Source organism: Oryx dammah, unplaced genomic scaffold (assembly GCF_014754425.2).
Source record: "Oryx dammah isolate SB20612 unplaced genomic scaffold, SCBI_Odam_1.1 HiC_scaffold_2, whole genome shotgun sequence".
Taxonomy (NCBI): domain Eukaryota; kingdom Metazoa; phylum Chordata; class Mammalia; order Artiodactyla; family Bovidae; genus Oryx; species Oryx dammah.
In genome coordinates this window covers 11,876,518-11,896,074 of record NW_024070186.1, presented here as the reverse complement: position 1 = coordinate 11,896,074, position 19,557 = coordinate 11,876,518, and the positions used below count along the sequence as shown (strand labels likewise).

Below are 19,557 nucleotides of genomic sequence, written 5' to 3'. Positions count from 1 at the left end.
TTGCCATTGACGTCTCCCTCCCCGCATTGGGCTCCGCCCGGATCTGGCCCCGCCCCAAAGGTGATCCTCCCATGGCCCCGCCCTGCCCCGGCCACGCTAATTGGTTTCTTTCTGCGGAGCTTCCTGAGCTCCGATTGGCTGTACTCGTCGCCGTTCCGCTGTTCGATTGGCCCGCGGGGCCCGCTTTCGCGAGGACCTGCTCCTCGACGGGGCGGGGCCAGCGGCGGCGCGCGGCGCAGGATTGGTCAGCGACTCAGAGGGGGCGGGCCCACGCCGCGCGCAGTGCCTCGCCAGAAGCGCCAGGAGCAGCTACTGCCGCCTCAGTCGCCTCAGTCGCTTCAGGCTTGGTCGCCTCAGGCTCAGGCACCACCGGGATCTTCAGTCCTCACCCCCAGCCCCGCCCCGGCCGCCCTCCCGTGGGCCGGCCCGCGGACACGCCCTCTGCCGCGGGACAGGTGAGTGATAGCGGGCAGGGCCGGGGATCGGGGGTGGGGAATCGGCTGAAGTCCGGGGCCGGGGTCGGGGGTCGAGGGTAGGGGTCCCGGCCAGGGTCGAGCCGGGATCGTAACCAGGGATCGAGAACAAGAATCAGGGGTCGGGGGTCGGAGTCCTGGCCGGGATCGGCGCGGGGGATCGTGGTTCCAATCGGGGCCCCAGACCCCTAACTGGGGTCGAGGTCGAGCCGAGATCGAGGTCGAACCAGGGGTCGGGAACCCGTGACCGGGTTCGGGGTTCGGACCGGGCAGGTTTCCGCCAGACCGAGCTCCGCGGAGAGCGCGGCGGACCCCCGTGGGGCCCGGACCAAGTTGGGCTGCCGCGGGGTCGTGGGCCGGGCGGGGCGGGGCCGGAGGCGGGGCGGGGCGGGGCGGTCCCAGAGGACCCGGCGGCGCCCGCTCCTCAAGTTGGCGCCGGGGCCGCGCTGTGAGCTCACGGGATAGCCGATCCGGACGGAAACTGGGCGTCGGGAGGGTTTCTGAGTGAAGTGACAGCGCGGCTTCGGCGAAGCGCGGACCCCGCCTGGGCCGCCCTCCGCGATCAGAAGTTGTAAACAAGGATCGCGGGGTTCAGGCTGGCCTGTCAGCCGGTGTCCGCCGCAGGTCTGCTCTGGACTTCAGGAAGCTCAGATTTCAAAACGGTGTAAGTTTCGTCGCGTCTGACAGAGGAAAGATGTGAGGGAAAGCGCATGGTTGGCGCTGGGCTTGGGGCGGCGGGCCCAGGGGAGGGAAGGGGCGTGGGGAGCTCGGGGCGGCGCCGGGACCGAGAGAGGGGATCCGCGGGTGCCCTTTGTGTCCCCTTCGCTCACACGCCCAGCATCTGCCGCCTCGACTCGCATCTGCCTCCCTCCGTGACCCGTGTCAGAGCCTGGAGCAGGGCACCAACGGCGGTGCGGCCCCCCTCTTCTGGTTGCTGTATGTTCTTCTTTTATTTGGGGGTGGGTCCAAAAGTGTTCTTATTGTTCCCATAAATGTTTCACTCTGGAAGTATTGTTTACTGAGAGTGTGTGTGTGTGTTTTTCTCTGCTTCTACTTTTTTGCTTAGTACTCCGAAGCACTTGTGTAACAAATTTGAAAGTTAAGAAAAGCCGGGTCTTAAACCTTGTGCCTGAGGTTGATTATCTTTCCCCACCTTCTTTTGAGGCAACACGGACTTCTGGGTCTCTTTGGCTCTGCATGTGGGCTAAGGGCACTCTGGGATGATGAGGATTTCTAATGTGTAATTGACCAAAAAGAATCCTAGGGTAGCAGGGCCTTGATGAGAGACGTTTACAGACTAGACTGGGTAATAAACAGACCATGCAGTTCACACCATTCCTCTGGCACAGGTTGCCCTCATCCTTCCAGAATTTAATTTGCTATCAGGGGTGAGCTGTTGCCCCGTTTCTGTTCTTTGAACTTGTCTTTACAATTGGGAACCAAAGGAAGTGTGCAAAGGTACTTTCCTATTGAAGAAAACTGACTTCCAGTCCTCTCACGCACAGGAACAACTCATATCATCATAAAATGTCTCAGAGATGTGCATTTTGGCCCAGGGACTGTTTGCAGAACAGTGACACTCTGGAGGGGTTGCTGGAAGAATCTGAAACAATCTCATTGATCTTTACATCAGAGGAACTGGAGTAGTTGTGAGTGGTGTGTTCAGACCTGGAGATCCACCCAGATCAAGGGGTCTTCAAATATAAGTGCAGTGATTGACTGACATTAGTCACTTTTGAGCACTAATGTTCTCTTGTTTGTAGATGCTGTTATTTACACAGTGCAAGTTCATTACAAGTGTGTTAGGATTTATATAACTTTATGCATGGCAACCCACCCCAGTATTCTTGCCTGAAGAATACCCATGGACAGAGGAGCCTGGTGGGCTACAGTCCATGGGGTCTCAAAAAGTCGGACACGACGGAGTGACTAAGCATAACATGCGTTTTCTTAGCTAATACTCAATATTATAAGGTTTTGAAAAAAGGTTTGCTGGAAAAAGGAGTTTTTGTTTTGTTTTTTAGCTGAAAAGATTAGATATCCTGTATCCTGTGTAGAAATCAGGGCTTTGTGACTGATATTGCCACAGGTGGTGGTAATTAGTGGCAATGTTGGACTTTACAACATCACTTTCCCAGATATCTTTATTAATACTCAGAGTTGGAGAAAATACACAGTTTTATGATTACATTTTAAAGGTATTTATGAGAAAATTTCACCATATGGATTTCTTTTGTTCCATGTTTAAAAGAGCATGCAGTGTTTATATTTGCAGAAGTCCCACAAGGTCCTTGAAACAGTCTAGCCATTCAAGGTTGGACACTGTTTCTATTCCAGCAGTTTCACTTCCTGGACCTGTAGTCCTGAGTCAATGGCAAAGTTATTCCTATGTTCACAGAAATCTCAGGGCTTTATTGTGAACGTGGTCACAAAGCAGATTTTGGTAGATGAAAGTTGTGCATCCCTTTGGTAAAAAAGGCTGTCCTTCAGGCCATAACAAAGAAAAATACCTGCTCGTGTATTGTAATCAATCCCAAGTTAAACATTAGAATGAATACTGTAGATTTCGGGAGGGCTCTGGTGTTAGTTGTCAGTTCTGGCTGCAGAGACTCTTAAAAGCGCCCAGCCCCACTGTCCATGGTGCTGAATACTAGCCCGTTTATTTCGGGGTTTTCTTTTTTTTCTTTTTTTTGTCTCAAATTTCCTTTCCAGTCTGAGTGTGGTTTTGGAGTTTTAAAATGAATTTCAGGATTCACACTATTAAAGAAGAGTTGAACAAAGGAATCCTAATGGACCTGAATGGAAGTATGCGTTTTAAAAACTTAAGGCATATTAATATCTCTTTTTCTAAAATGTTGATAATTATGCTGATTCAACCTATGCTTTGGTTAGTCCCCTTCACCCCAGGTGAGAATTTTCCTCCTACAGTATGGACATCAACTAAAAAGCCATTGAAATTAAGTGAGACCCTGTTTGCTTAACTAACACCCTCTTTAAAAATGTACTCTTCACTAAAATATACATATATATTTGTACATAGAGGCACTTTGCTTTTCCCTAAACAGAGTTGAGATTTCCCTGGTGGTTCAGTGGTAAAGAATCCTTCTGCAGTGCAGGAGATGCAGGCTCAGTCCCTGGGTCTAGAAGATCCCCTGGAGAAGGAAATGGCAACCCACTCCAGTATTCTTGCCTGGAAAATCCCATGGACAGAGGAACCTGGTGGGCTACAGTCCACTGGGTAACAAAAGAGTCAAACATGACTTAGTGACTAAACAACAACAAACAGAGTTGATTGTAACTTCCTTCAGCCTCATTGGCATCGTGCTTCCCAGTCTTCCTGGAGAGGGGCTGGAGCCCTCTGAGAATGTGGTGGGGCTGTTGGGCAATTGCCAAGCATTCCTGTTGTATTGGAGCAATATCTATTCTCTTGTCTAGAGTTTTGAGTACATCTTTGTATGTAATTTTAAATAAATCCTTCATCTTGAGGCTAATTTTGTCTGTTTAGAACAGGTTAGCAGTAAAAAATAATGAGTGTCACTTGTACAGAGATTCTTCCACATGATAGTAAATTGTGCATCAAACAAAGCAGTGGATTGTTGAGGTGTTTTTTGTTATGAACATCTGAACTAGTTCTTTGGCCCTGTCAGCTGTACATGTAACCCCGGTTACTCTTTGACATCTGGTTTGTTGAGGGAGACTGAAGGCAGCTTCCTTCTGCCTCCTCCAAATTTCAGAAATCCTCTCTGAGGGCTGCTGTTTGCCAGGCCCTGTGCTATGAACTGGGAACCCACAGGGAAATGAGACAGAGTTATCTGTGAAAGACTCAGCACTTTGAACTGAGGACAGGACATGAAGACAGATGATTACAGGGGACACACTCAGTGCTGCAATTGGGGTACACAGAAAGCTGGGTTGGTGTGTGATTCATTTGCACTGGGAATCAAAGAAGGCTTCAGAGAGGAGCTGACCTCTGGGCTGAGCCCTGGAGTTTGGATTGTAATATTTGGGCATAGATAGGTACACACTGATTACAAAAGACCAGAAAGTTGTTGTCATTGGAGGACAGGGAGTATGGTGGTGCTGAGGCTGGAGGTATGGGGGATGTTGTGAAAAGGTTGGGACTCTGCTAGAGGTATTGTGGGGGGAGGGGAAGTTGAGGAGAGATATAGTATACAGAATAATGGCCTCCCAAAGCTGTTTGCATCCTGAGCTCCAGAACCTGTGAATATGTTGTGTCAAAGAGGATTTAAGGTAGCAGTTAGAATGAAGGTTGTTAATCAGTTGACTTTAAAACAAAGAAATTATCCTGAATTGCCCAAGTGGGCCTAAAATTCTCACAAGGGTCATTAAATATGGAAGAGAGATGCAGAAAACTCAGTGTCAGAGTGCTGTGAAGTGAGGAAGACTCTATCCTTCACTGCTGGTTTTGGAGATGAAAGGTGTCATGAACTAAGGAATACAGGCAGCCTCCAGACTCTGGAAAAGGTGAGAAAATTGGTTCTCCAGTCAAGCCTCCAGAAAGGAACACAGCTGGACTGACACCTTGATTCTAGCCCATCGAGACCTGTGTCTGACGTCCTCCCATCCAAGCACTAACCGGGCCTGACCCTGCTTAACTTCCGAGATCAGCTGAGATTCGGTGTCTTTAGGGTGGTATGGCTGTAGACTGACTTTTGACCTTCTGCACTATAAGATAATTAATTTGTGTTATGTTAAACCATTATATTCAACGGAAAATTTTTTAGAGCGGCTGCAAGAAACTGAGTTGGGACTCTGCTCTAGAAAGTTTCAGCTGGGGAAATTTAAAGAGGAAGTAACCTTGTCAGTTTGGCTGTAGAAGATAAACAGATACAGTTGCTATTTAGGAGGAAGTTGCCCTAAGTTGCCCTAAGGGCTTCCCTGGTGGCTCAGAGGTTAAAGCGTCTGCCCGCAATGCGGGAGACCCGGGTTCGATCCCTGGGTCAGGAAGATCCCCTGGAGAAGGAAATGGCAACCCACTCCAGTATTCTTGCCTGGAGAATCCCATGGACGGAGGAGCCTGGTGGGCTACAGTCCACGGGGTAGCAAAGAGTTGGACACGACTGAACGACTTCACTATACTATACTATAATGCCCTAAGTTAGCAGGGTTCTGGTCCCCAGTGTCATTTCCTGGCAAGACTGGTTTCTGACATTGCATTTGCTGGCTTGAGTTTCAGCTGAAGTTTTCCTCCAAGCATCCTGCTCAGCCTCCACCCCTGCTAGTTGCCATGTCCCACTGGTCCGCTTTTCCCTGTGCTGGGAACACAGGGGAGAGTGGATCAGGTATACATCTATCTATGCATGATATTGTGGGGATTGTAGGATCATAGGGTAGGCCCAGTTCCAACTGTGAAGCTGTTGCAAACAATGTCCCAAAGGTTTGTTTCTTCATTTCCTTGCTGCTGCTGCTGCTACTGCTAAGTCACTTCAGTCATGTCCGACTCTGTGCTACCCCATAGACGGCAGCCCACCAGGCTTCCCTGTCCCTGGGATTCTCCAGGCAAGAACACTGGAGTGGGTTGCCATTTCCTTCTCCAATGCATGAAAGTGAAAAGTGAAAGTGAAGTCACTCAGTCGTGTCCGACTCTTAGCAACCCCATGGACTGCAGCCTACCAGGCTCCTTCGCCCATGGGATTTTCCAGGCAAGAGTACTGGAGTGGGGTGCCATTGCCTTCTCCGATTTCCTTGCTGATCCTTTGTAATTCAGATGTTTAATTGTTGTCAGTTGAGTAGATATGAAACATCTCACTGTTTTAATTTCTATTTCCTTGATTACTGGTGAGTTTGAGGATTTTTTAACCCATTTATTGGCTCCCTGAGTTTTCAAGTCTATAAATTATATTCTTATATTGCTCGTCTGTTTTTGTGCCTGGGTTATCCTTTTTATAGCTTTTTTGAAGTTCTTTATATATTTGGATTCTATTTGTGTCCTATTTTTTATCCTTTTAAAAATGCTATTTTGATGAACAGATGTTTAATTTTAATGTCATCAAATTATCTTTTCCTTACTGTTTGTGGTTATTAAGTCTTATTTAAGAAATTGTTTGTTACCTCATGGTTATAAGATATCCTCCTCTTTAAGATTTTTAAAAAATATTTCCTCCTTATATTCTACTTTGAACTTATTTTTGTATGAAGCAGGAGGTAGAGATATGATTTTTGATTTTTTTGCCTTCTGCCAGTACTGTTTATTGAGTACTGTTCTTTCCCCAGTGATTTGCAGTACTATCTTTGAGACATACCAGACCTCACAAATGTGTGGATCTGTTTCGAATTTCTCCGTGTAAATAGTTATAATTTCATTTCTTCCTTCCTAGTCCTTAAATCTTTTATTTTATTTTATTTTTTTGTCTTATTCCCTTTGTTTGGACCACTAAACAAAGTTGCATAGAAATTGTGGTAAGGCTATCCTAATATTGTTTTTCACTTTAAAGGCAATGTTTTCAAACTGTTAAATATGAAGTTTGTTGTGTACTGGTAGATTCCTTTTATTAGGGTAAGGATGGTCTTACCTAGTAAATATTTTAAAAAATCATTTATAGATTTTTAATTTTATCAGATGGTTTCTATACCTATTTTATAATTTTACATATTTTCTTCCTTGAACTCTGAGGTGAAATATTTTAATATTTTAAATCATCATTAATATTTTTAATTTTAAATCATCATTGGTTTCTTGGGATCAAGTCTACTTTGTCATGATATACTACATTTAAGAATTATTATTGGATCCAAATATGTAATCTTTCACTTTTGATTTTGGTATATATTTCATAAGAAGTATTGACTAATAATCTTTTCTTATATTGCTCTTAATCAGATTTGGTATCAAGATGATGCTTCATCATCTCTGCAATAATTTCTGAAAGGGAGAGATGTTTGTTCCTTGGAAGTTTGGCAGAACTGCTTCCTAAATGTTCTAGATGTGGACCCTTTTAGGACATGGAGACACTTGCAGTTAATCACTTTAGAAGCTGGTCCATTCTGTTCACATTTTTTTGGCTGGAGGGAGTCATTCTGGTTATGCCTAGTTTCAGATGGAGCAGGAAGGCGGAGTCTTCCATGTTCTAGAAGTTTAGAACAACTCAGTTCAGTTCAGTTCAGTCGCTCAGTCATGTCTGACTCTTTGCGACCCCATGAATCACAGCATGCCAGGCCTCCCTGTTCATCACCATCTCCTGGAGTTCACTCAGACTCACGTCCATCGAGTCAGTGATGCCATCCAGCCATCTCATCCTCAGTCGTCCCCTTCTCCTCCTGCCCCCAATCCCTCCCAGCATCAGAGTCTTTTCCAATGAGTCAACTCTTCGCATGAGGTGGCCAAAGTACTGGAGCTTCAGCTTTAGCATCATTCCTTCCAAAGAAATTGCAGGGCTGATTTCCTTCAGAATGGACTGATTGGATCTCCTTGCAGTCAAAGGGACTCTCAAGAGTCTTCTCCAACACCACAGTTCAAATGCATCAATTCTTCGGTGCTCAGCCTTCTTCACAGTCCAACTCTCACATCCATACATGACCACAGGAAAAACCATAGCCTTGACTAGATGGACCTTAGTCAGCAAAGTAATGTCTCTGCTTTTGAATATACTATCTAGGTTGGTCATAACTTTTCTTCCAAGGAGTAAGTGTATTTTAATTTCATGGCTGCAATCACCATCTGCAGTGATTTTGGAGCCCCAAAAAATAAAGTCTGACACTGTTTCCACTGTTTCCCCATCTATTTCCCATGAAGTGATGGGACTGGATGCCATGATCTTTATTTTCTGAATGTTGAGCTTTAAGCCAACTTTTTCGCTCTCCTCTTTCACTTTCATCAAGAGGCTTTTAACTGGAGACTGGTAAATATTAGTAATATTTAACCACACTGTGGAAGCTAATTGTGCTGCCAAATAAGCCAAAATTAAAACTGTGTTCCTCTCTAGGTCTTGTTTGAAGTTTTTCCAAGTATGTTGTCTATCAAGGGGCCAGTTAGATTTCTTGTGAACAAACCATCCTGCTCACTTTCTCCAGAACCCATCTTGGGAGTTCCTGCCTCTCTACCTCTCCTCACTGCAGAGGAAATATCTCTCATTCTCATTCCTTTCCCCTGATCAAAATCTTAATCATCCTTCACGGCTGGTACAGGACCTGCTGAAATCCTCTACGTGAACTCTGGCTCGTCGTGAACATTCCTATCAGTTTTTACAGTACTGTCCTACATCAGAGGTGCAAAGGGCAGGGTTCAGTTGTGTTTAGGAGTGGTTGGTTGATCAGAAGAGTCTTCACATCCAAGTGCAAGCTTCTCTGCTTTGTCTGAGCTCTGCAGTGGGAAGCTAGGTAGAGTGGACGGACTATGTGAATGAAGTTGAGCTAACCATGTCCTCACCTTCTAGTATTCATAACTTGTTTAATACCCCCATTCCCATTGAGGTGGGACCTGTGACTTGCTTCTAACTAATGGAATAAGGCAAAAGTGATGGGACACAAATTCCATTATTATGTTACATTATGGAGTTCTATCTTGCTAGAAACTGATTTCCTGTTGTTGTTGCTTAATCACTAAGTCATGTCCTACTCTTTGCGAACCCGTGGACTGTAGCCCATCAGGCTCCTCTGTTCATTTCCCAAGCATGAATACTGGAGTGGGTTGCCATTAACTTCTCCAGGGGATCTTCCCAACCCGGGGATTGAATCTGTGTCTCTTGCATTGGCAGGTGGGTTCTTTACCACTGAGGCACTGGGGAAGCCTGGAAACTGATTTAGAGAGTCTCTCTGCTGACTTGAGTAAGCACCTATGTTGGAGAAGCCCACATGGCAGGAACTGCAAGGTGGCCTTTAGGAGCTGAGGGCCACCTCCAGAGACAACCAATGGGAAGTAGGGACCCTCAGTCTTACAGCAAGGAAGCAGCTTCCACCAACAACCTGAGTGAGCTTGGAAGCAGATTCTTCCCCAGTTAAGCCTGCAAATGAGAATATAATCTTGCCAACATCATGACTGCAGCCTTATGAGACCCTAAGCAGAGGACCCAGTCAAGCCTGTTCAGACTTGTGGCCTTGTTACAGTTTGTCATGCAGCTGTAGAAGACTAATGCTCCAAATTTGTACTGACCTCCCAGTGACCTCACTAGAAGTGGGTTTAGGCTGATGAAGGTTGTTTGAATCTATTGGAGATAAACAATTTTTTAATTATTAAAATCTTTTTCTATTTATAAAAGAATTGAAATAGGCAGAAAGTATAAAGCACAAAATCAACATCATCTATAATCTTACCACGCAAGGATAGCCAATTTTTTCTACTTATATATAATATATGACATGCATTTCCTCAAGTTGGGATTCATTCCGTAATATGTTTTATGAACAACTTTCTTCTTTGTAGATAGTGAACATTTTTTGCATCATATCATATTTTTCTAAATTATTGTTTTGAATGACTGCATAATATTCCAGTGGGTGTCCCAATTTATTGAACCACTTTCATATAGCTGGGCATTGATGCCGTTTATATTACCTTAATGAATAATGCTTTGATAAGTATCCTTACAAAACTCATTGTGTGTATCCTTGATTATTTCTGAAAGAGATTTCTAAAGGCAGAATTCTCATGTTAAAACTTGTAGAGGTTTTTAAGCTTTTTGATATTAACCATATAGCTTCCAGTGTTCTTTAGAAAGTGTAAAACTCAAGCATCTGTTTCTGTAACTCACCACAGTGGGGATAGGATAGAACTATTGATTTTTGAGCATTTAGGTTCCTGTTTTCCTAACCCTGTTTGCAAAGTGCTTTTAAATTATTCATTAAAGTGCAGTATTCTATTTATAGACACATTTGTGTATGAGATTGCTCCCTTAATGTCTGGGCAAAAAGCCTTTGAATTGCTATTATCACATCCCTATCTTTGCAAATCCTTTTCTACTCCTATCCACCCTTTCTTTGTTTTCAACCAAATAGAGACACAGAAAAGAAGGTTTTGTAGTTGAAATGGTTACTCAGATGAAGTGGCTCTTCTGAGTGAGCTCTTGTTCTTTTCTTTTCATCGTTCATTAACTAGTTGACTTCAAAAAGATGAAAGATCCGAAAAGTATTAATTATTAATTCAAAAATATTCTTCCTGATTCATAAAATAAGGAGTGCTTATTTAGAAATTTTATGAAATAGTGATTAGCATCAAAAGCAGAATAAAATTCTTTAATTAATTCCACCACCCACAGATGACTACAATATAAACAAAACTTGTTCATACTAGCCTATTATTATCATCTATTGATTAGATGCTGATTACTAATGTTTTAGGGGAAAATTTTGAGTCCATGTCTATGAATGAAATTGATCTGTAATTTTCTTTTCCTGTAGCTGTTCACTGTCTAATTTGAGATTAATGGTTACTTTATCATTTGCAGCTTTTATCTTTTACTAGTATGCACATTTAAGGTGACACATTTCCTTATAAATGTTTCAGCTGCATCATACAGAGTTTGATTTGGGGTATTTTCATCATTGTTTAGTAAATGCTATGCACTAAATTGTTCCTCCCTCAAATTCCCCTGCTGAAGCTCAAACCCCAGATTCATGGTACTGGGAGATGGGGCCTTCAGAAGGTGATTAGGTTTAAATGAGGTCATGAGTGTGAGGTCGTTATGAAGGGATTAGTGCCTTATAGGAAGAGACCAGAGAGCTTGCCCTCTTTCTCTCTTTCCGTGCCATGTGAGGTCACAACAAGAAAGCACATAGCTGGAAGTGAGGTAGTGGGCTTTCACCAGAACATGACTGTGTCAGCACCTTGATCTCAGACTTCCCAGCCTCCAGAACTGAGAAGTAAATGTCTATGTTTAAGCCCCCAGTCTATGGTATTTTGTTATAGCAGCCTGAGCAAGTACAATATAATTTTCATTAAGATATTTTTCTTTGATTTGTAAGTCATTTAGAAGAATATTTTAAAATTTCCAAACATCTGCATATTTTCTTATTTTATTCTTTTCCATCACAATTGCATTGCCCAGAGATCATGCTCTTTATTTTAATCTTTTGAAATTTTCTGATGTGCCTTATAGTAGAATATGGTCTATATGTTTTCTCAAATGTTCCTGTGTGCTTGAAAACAGTTCAGTGTTCTATATATCCTATTCAGCTAACTCGATAAGCATATTACTCACATCTTCTGTTTTCTGACTGCCTTTTTGTCTGGTTGTTATATCTGTTACTAAGATAATTACACAATTTCATTGTGATTATGGATTTGTCTTATTTCTTCTTGCAGTTATGTCAACTTTTATTTATATACTTTGAAACCATATTATTAGGAGAATGCAAATTTAAAACTGTTATGTCTTCCTGATGAATTCAGACTTTAATTATTATGAGTGGTTCTCTTTATCTCTAGTAATGTATCTTTGCCTTTTTGTTGTAGTGTGTCTGATACTATTATGGTTATATCAGATTTCTTTAGGCTCATATTTGCATGAAATCTTTGTTTTTTATCATTTTATTTTCAGCCTTACTATGTTTTATACCTTAGATATATCTCTTGCAAAGGTTATACAGTTAGATTTTTTTCATCCAATCTGATTATCTTTGTCCTCTAATGGGAGCATTCAACTCATTTACATTGAATGTAATTACAATCTGTTTGAGTTTAAATCTACAGGTCTATTATATGTCACTCTTGTCCCATGTTTTAGGTGTTTATTTTTCTCTCTTGTGTTATTTGAAACTAGTATTATGATTTTGAAAAATCATTCTGCTTTTCCACTCTCTCTAGTGTATTGGAGGTTATATTCTATTTTCTTTTTGTGGTTACCATGTGAATTAGATAACGTGTTATTAACTCATCCAGATAACTCATTTATACCTTCCTCTTGGGCCATCCAGGGATTGCAGTTTCTTAGAATGCTTAAACTCCATTCTCCCCTCCAGATTTATGTGTGTTTGTAACTGTATATTTTAATTCTATATGCTCTTTTTAAACTCAACAAAGTAACATTAACAGAGTTAATATTTAACATACTGTCCATGTTCATTTAGATTTACTCATCTGGATAGCTTAGCTGGTAAAGAATCTGCCTGCAATGCGGGAGACCCCGGTTTGATTCCTAGGTTGGGAAGATCTGTTGGAGAAGGGATAGGCTACCCATTCCAGTATTTTGGGGCTTCCCTTCTGGCTCAGATGGTAAAGAATCCACCTGCAATGTGGGAGACATGGGTTCAATCCCTGGGTTGGGAAGATCCCCTGGAGAAGGGAAAGGCTAGCCACTCCAGTAGTCTGGCCTGCTATACTATATAGTCCATGGGGTCGAAAAGAGCTGGACACAACTGAACAACTTTCTCTTTCACTTATCTGTTCTTTGCTTTTCATTGCTCTCTTACATTTCTGACCTTTATTTTTGGGTCATTTCCCTTCTGCTTGAAGAGCCTTCTTTAGAAAAGTAGAATTCTTTTTGCTTATCAACTGATAGTCAGTCAGTCAGTTCAGTCACTCAGCCATGTCCGAGTCTTTGCGACCCCATGAATCACAGCACGCCAGGCCTCCCTGTCCATCACCAACTCCCGGAGTTCACGAAAACTTACATCCATCAAGTCGGTGATAACATTCAGCCATCTCATCCTCTGTTGTCCCCTTTTCCTCCTGCCCCCAATCCCTCCCAGCATCAGAGTCTTTTCCAATGAGTCAGCTGTTCTCATGAGGTGGCCAAAGTACTGGAGTTTCAGCTTTAGCATCATTCTAGCTTTAGCATCATTCCTTCCAAAGAACACCCAGGGCTGATCTCCTTTAGGATGGACTGGTTGGATCTTCTTGCAGTCCAAGGGACTCTCGAGTCTTCTCCAATACCACAGTTCAAAAGCATCAATTCTTTGGCGCTCAGCTTTCTTCACAGTCCAACTCTCACATCCGTACATGACCACTGGAAAAACCATAGCCTTGACTAGATGGACCTTTGTTGGCAAAGTAATATCTCTGCTTTTGAATATACTATCTAGGTTGGTCATAACTTTCCTTCCAAGGAGTAAGCGTCTTTTAATTTCATGGCTGCAGTCACCATCTGCAGTGATTTTGGAGCCCCCCAAAGTAAAGTCTGACACTGTTTCTACTGTTTCCCCATCTATTTCCCATGAAGTGATGGGACCGGATGCCATGATCTTAGTTTTCTGAATGTTGAGCTTTAAGCCAACCTTTTCACTCTCCTCTTTCACATTCATCAAGAGGCTTTTTAGTTCCTCTTCACTTTCTGCCATAAGGCTGGTGTCATCTGCATATCTGAGGTTATTGATATTTCTCCTGGCAATCTTGATTCCAGCCTGTGCTTCTTCCAGCCCAGCGTTTCTCATGATGTACTCTGCATATAAGTTAAATAAGCAGGGTGACAGTATACAGCCTTGACGTACTCCTTTTCCTATTTGGAACCAGTCTGTTGTTCCATGTCCAGTTCTAACTGTTGCTTCCTGACCTGCATATAGGTTTCTCAAGAGGCAGGTCAGGTGGTCTGGTATTCCCATCTCTTTCAGAATTTTCCACAGTTTCTTGTGATCCACACAGTCAAAGGCTTTGGCATAGTCAATAAAGCAGAAATATATGTGATAGTAGACACTCCTGATTTTTCTAAAAGTACTTAGATTTCACTTTTATTATTTAAAAAATTCCTTTACTTAAAATTTTTTTGGGGGTATATTTTACATGTGTAAAATTCACCTTTTTAAAGTTTAGATTCAGTGGTTTTTGGTATTTACAAAGTTGTACAGCTTTCATCAAAACCTAATTTCAGAGCATTTTTATCACCTTAAAGAAAAAACCAAACCTTCATACCTCTTAACAGTCACTCCCTATTCCTCCCTTCCCCCAGAACTTGGCAACCATTAATCTACTTTCTGTCTGTAAGGTTTTGCTTAATATGTACTTTTCATATGGGTGGAGTCATAAATATGTGACCTCTGGTAGTTGCTTTCATTTACTAGAATAATGTCAAGGTCCTTCCATGATCCACTGTAGCATGGCTGATTAGTACATATGGATAGATTGCATTTTGCTTATCCATTTATCAGTAGGCAGACATTTGGCTTTTTTGCGTTTTTTGTCTATTATGAATAATGTGCTGTTGACAGTCAGGTGCAGATTTTTTTTTTATGTACAAAGTTTTGTATGAAAACATGTTTTCATTTCTTTTGACTATATACTTAGGAGTGAAATTGCTGGGTCAAATAATAACTCTTAACTTTTTCAGTAACTGCCAGGCTGTTTTCCAAAGATGCTGTACCATTTTATCCTACCAGCCATGCATAAGGGTTCCAGTTTTTCCACATCTTCACCAATACTTGTTATTTTCAATTTTTTGATTATTGCCATCCTCGTGGGTATGAAGTGGTGTCTAACTGTGGTATTGATTAGTATTTCCCTGATAACTGATGCTTTTGAGCACTTTTTTGTGTGCTCATAGCCATTTGTATGGGAGAAGGCAATGGCACCCTACTCTAATACTCTTGCCTGGAAAATCCCATAGACGGAGGAGCCTGGAAGGCTGCAGTCCGTGGGGTCGCTGAGAGTCGGCCACGACAGAGCGACTTCACTTTCACTTTTCACTTTCATGCATTGGAGAAGGAAATGGGAACCCCCTCCAGTGTTCTTGCCTGGAGAATCCCAGGAACGGCAGAGCCCGGTGGGTTGCCGTCTATGGGGTCACACAGAGTCGCACACGACTGAAACGAATTAGCAGCAGCCCCAGCAGCGACGGCGGCAGCCATTTGTATATCTTTGGAGAAATTCCTGTTTAGATCCTTTGGCCATTTTAAAGTTGGATTGTCTTTTTATTGCTGGGCTGTAAAGAACCTGCCTGCCAATGCAGGAGACATAAGAGATATGGGTTCGATCCCTGGGGGAGGGCATAGCAACCCACTCTAATATTCTTGTCTGGAGAATCCCATGGACAGAGGAGCCTGGTGGGCTAAAGTCCATAGGGTTACACAGAGTTGGACATAACTGAAGTGACTTAGCAGTAGCACAAAAATTCTTTCTATATTGTTTACCAATTCCTTATCAGATATATGATTTGTAAATATTTCCAACTGTGAGTTGCCTTTTCACTTTCATGATAGTGTCCTTTGATGCACATTTTCATGAAGTCTTAATTTTTCTATTTTTTCTTTTGTTGCTTGTGCTTTAGGTGTTATATTTAAGACAGCATTGCCTAATCCCAGATTACAAAAATTTAAACCTGTGTTTTATGCTATAGTGTTAGCTCTTAAATTCAGACTTTTGATACATTTTGAGTTAATTTTTATGTGTGGTGTGAGGGAGTAGCCTATGTATCTGTCTATCCAGTTGTCTGAGCGCCATTTGTTGAAAAGACTTGTTTCCTCAGTGAATGGTCTTTTAACAGCTTTGTTGAAAATCAGTTGACCATAGAACATGGATTTATTTCTGGACTCTCAATCTGAGTCCATCCATCTGTATATCTATCTTTATGCCAAAACCACACAGTCACGATTACTGGAACTTTGTGGTAAGTTTTGAAATTGGGAAGTGTGAGTCCTCCAACTTTGTTGTTCTTATTTAAGATTGTTTTGGTTATTCCTGATCCCTTGCATTTGCATGATTTTTAGGATTAGCTTGTCAATTTTTGCATAAAAGGCAGCTGGAATTTTGGTAGGGATTGCATTGAATGTGTAGATCAATCTGGGAATACTGCTATTTTGACTTCAGTAAGCCTTCTAATCCATGAGCATGGAATTTATTAGCTGCAATAGTTTTTTTTTTTAGTGGATTCTGAACGTTTTCTATGTGTATATAGTTAATTTTATGCCTTCCTTTCTAATCTGGATGCCCTGTAGTTTATTTATTTGGCCGCGCTAGGTCTTAGTCATAGGTATCTGGGAACTTCCATCTTTGTTGCAGCATGTGTGATTTTTGGTTGTGTCATATCAACTCTTAGTTGTGGCATGTGGGATCTTGTTCCCTGACCAGGGATCGAACCCGGGCCCCCTGCACTGGGAGCTTAGCTACTGGACCACCAGGAAAGTCCCTGTATTTTTATTTCTTGTGTGATTGCCCTAGTTATAACTCCTAGTATAATGTTGAATTGTTTTGGCAGAAGTGGACACCCTTGTCTTCTTCCTGATCTTAGGGGGAGAGCTTTCAGCCTTTCACCACTAATTATATTGTTAGCTTCAGATTTTTGTAAATGCCCTTTTTTAGGTTGAAGAAGTTTCCATCTAGTTTTATTTTGTTTTTTTAATCATAAAAGATTATTACTGTCAGATGCTTCCTCTAATCTATTGAGATGATCATGTGGTTTTGTCCCTCTTAATGTTGTGCATTATATTGACTGATGTTCACATGTTGAAGGAACCCTGCATTCCTTAGATAAATTCCAGTTAGTCATGGTGGATAATCCTCTTATATATTGCTAGATTTAGATTGTTACTGTTTTATGGAGGATTTCTACATATGTATTCATTAGGCATATTGGTCCATAGTTTTCTTTTTTCTTGGTGATATCTTTGGTTTTGATATTGGGATTATATTGGTCTCATAGAATGAACTGGGAAGTGTCCTTTTGTACTTTTTGGAAGAGTCTTTGAAGGATTGATGTTAATTCCTTAAATGTTTGGCAGAATTCACTAATGAAGTCAATTAGTTCAGTTGCTAATTCATGTCCAGCTCTTTCCAATCCCATGGACTGCAGCATGCCAGGCTTCCCTGTCCTTCACTATTTTCCTCCTGGAGTTTGCTCAAATTCATGTCCATTGAGTCAGCTACCTCATCCTTTGTTACCCCCTTCTCCTGTTCTCAGTCTTTCCCAGCATCAGGGTCTTTTCCAATGACTTGACTCTTTGCATCATGTGGCCAAAGTATTGGAGCTTCAGTGTCAGTCCTTCCAATGAATATTCAGGTTTGATTTCCTTTAGGATTGACTGGCTTGATTTCCTTGCTGTCCATGGGACTCTTCAAGAGTCTTCTCCAGCACCTTAGTTCAAAAGCATCAATTCTTCAGCAGTTGGTCCTGGACTTTTCCTTGTGGGAAGTTTTTCAGTTACTAAATCAGTCATTACCTGCCTTAGGTCTATTCAGATTTTTTATTTCTTGTTGAATCAATTTTGGTAATTTTTGTCTTTCTAGGAATTCAGGCATTACACCTAGGTTATCTAGGCAAACAATTGCTCACTGTATTTCTTGATGATCCTTTTTATTTCTGTAAAGTTCTTAATTTCATTTTTGATTTTAGTGATTTAAGTGTTCCTTCTCTTTTTCTTGTGGATATGGATATGGATAAAGTTTTTTTGGGGTCTTTTCATAGAATCAACTTCTGGTTTCATTGTTTTTTGTTCTTTATTGTTTTCTATTTCTTAATTCATTTATTTTTGTGCTAAAGCTTGTTTTTTCCTTTCTTCTGCTTACTTTGTATTTAGTTTGTTCTTTTCTAATTTCTTAAGGTGGATGAATGGTAAGGTTATTGATTTGAGATATTTATTCTTTTATAATATAGGTATTCACAGCTACAGATTTATCTCATCACTGATGAGATAAACTGCTGCCTATCAATGTTTTGGTATGTTGTGATTTCATTTTTAGTTATCTCAAAGTATTTTCTAATTTTCTCTGTGCTTTCTTCTTTGATCCCATGTTTCTTTAGGAATGTGTTGTTTAATTATTACAAAGTTGTGAATGTTTATATTTGTGTTCATGATGTCTGAATTTCTTTCCCTTGCCATCAGAAAACATACTTTTATTTCTTTCCTTTAAATGACATTTGTTTCCTTTAAATGACTTTGACGCTTGTTTTTTGAGTGTAACATTTAGTCTCTCCTGGATAATGTTCCATGTGTACTTTAAAATAATGTGTTTTGAAAACTTAGCCAAGATGGTAGAGTAGGAAAAGCCTGAGCTCACATCCTCATGGGCACACCAAAATTACAACTACTTACAAAGCAACTATTTATGAGAAAGACTGGAATCTACTGGAAAAGATCTTCTACTACTAGAGATATAGAGAAGAAATTAGATGGATGGGAGGGATGGCGTTGCATTATAGTCAAGGCCCATACACCTGGATGGACGACCCATAAATGGGAGAATAATAATAATTTCAGAGGTTTCCTCCAAGGCATGAGAGGTCCAAATGCCATGTGGGGCTCTCCATCCTGGGGGTCCTATATCAGGAAGATAAACCTGTAGAATGTGTGACTTTTTGAAGGTCAGGGAGCTAACTTTTGGGAGAGCCAGAGGGCTGTAGAAAATAGACACTCTGCTCTTAAAATGTGCACATAAAATCTCATATGATCTGGGACCCAGGACAGAAGCAGTAATTTGAGAGGAGTCTGGGTCAAGCCGACCGACTGATCTTGGAGAGCCTCCCAGAGAGGCAGGAGGCAACTGGAGCTCATCCTGGAGACATAGACAGAGGACAGCCGTTTTGGGGACCTTGTATCACATAGACACTGGTGCTGGCAAGTACCATTTTGGAATCCTTTCACTAGCTTATTAGCCTTGGGGCCCAGCTCTGCCTATGCCCACCAGCCTCTAGATACCAGGAGATACCTCAGGTCAAGCAAATAGCTAGATGAGGACATAGCCTCATCCCAATTGCAGCAGACTGCCTTAAGACCCCTTGAGCCTACAGTCATCCCTGGATATGTCCACCAGAGGACCCAGGACCCAGCCTGGCCCACTAGTGCATAGGCACTAGACTCTGGCCCTGTAACCAGAGAACCTGGGACCCCGCTCTGCCCACCAGTCAGCAGGTACCACCTCCAGAAAACCCTGGGCCCCAGTCCTACCCATCAGTGGGCAGACACTAGCATCAGGAGTACCACAGTCCTGCAACCGCCATGGCAGGGTTCAGCCCTCCCACAAATAGGCTGGCACCAGCCTTGGGACCCACTGGGCCACTGCCCATGCCAGAACACACCTCAGACACTTTAGGCCCTCAGCCACCTGCCCTAGGATCTGGCCCTAGGCTCCAGAGGGCCTACACAAACTTCAGGATACTGTGTACTCTGCAGCCAGCAGCGTCAGGAACTGACCCCACCAACTAGTGGTCCAAAATTGCCCTGAGACCCCTGGGTCATGCAGCTAAATCCTAGGACTCAGAACTATCTG

General features: G+C 42.2%; 1 protein-coding gene across 11 annotated transcripts in view; it reads left to right on the top strand.

Annotated features, from left to right (window-relative positions):
- The first annotated feature begins 258 nt into the window (after window positions 1-258).
- PCBP3 (poly(rC) binding protein 3) overlaps window positions 259-19,557 on the top strand; it is a 233,078-nt gene continuing 213,779 nt past the window's right edge. For 3 of the 11 annotated variants that reach the window (XM_040264813.1, XM_040264799.1, XM_040264740.1), the window contains exon 1: window positions 259-455. The gene's annotated coding sequence lies outside the window, so the exon portion shown is untranslated. The remainder of the gene's footprint in view (window positions 456-19,557) is intronic. The other 8 variants (XM_040264758.1, XM_040264767.1, XM_040264731.1 and 5 more) reach the window with 4 other exon arrangements.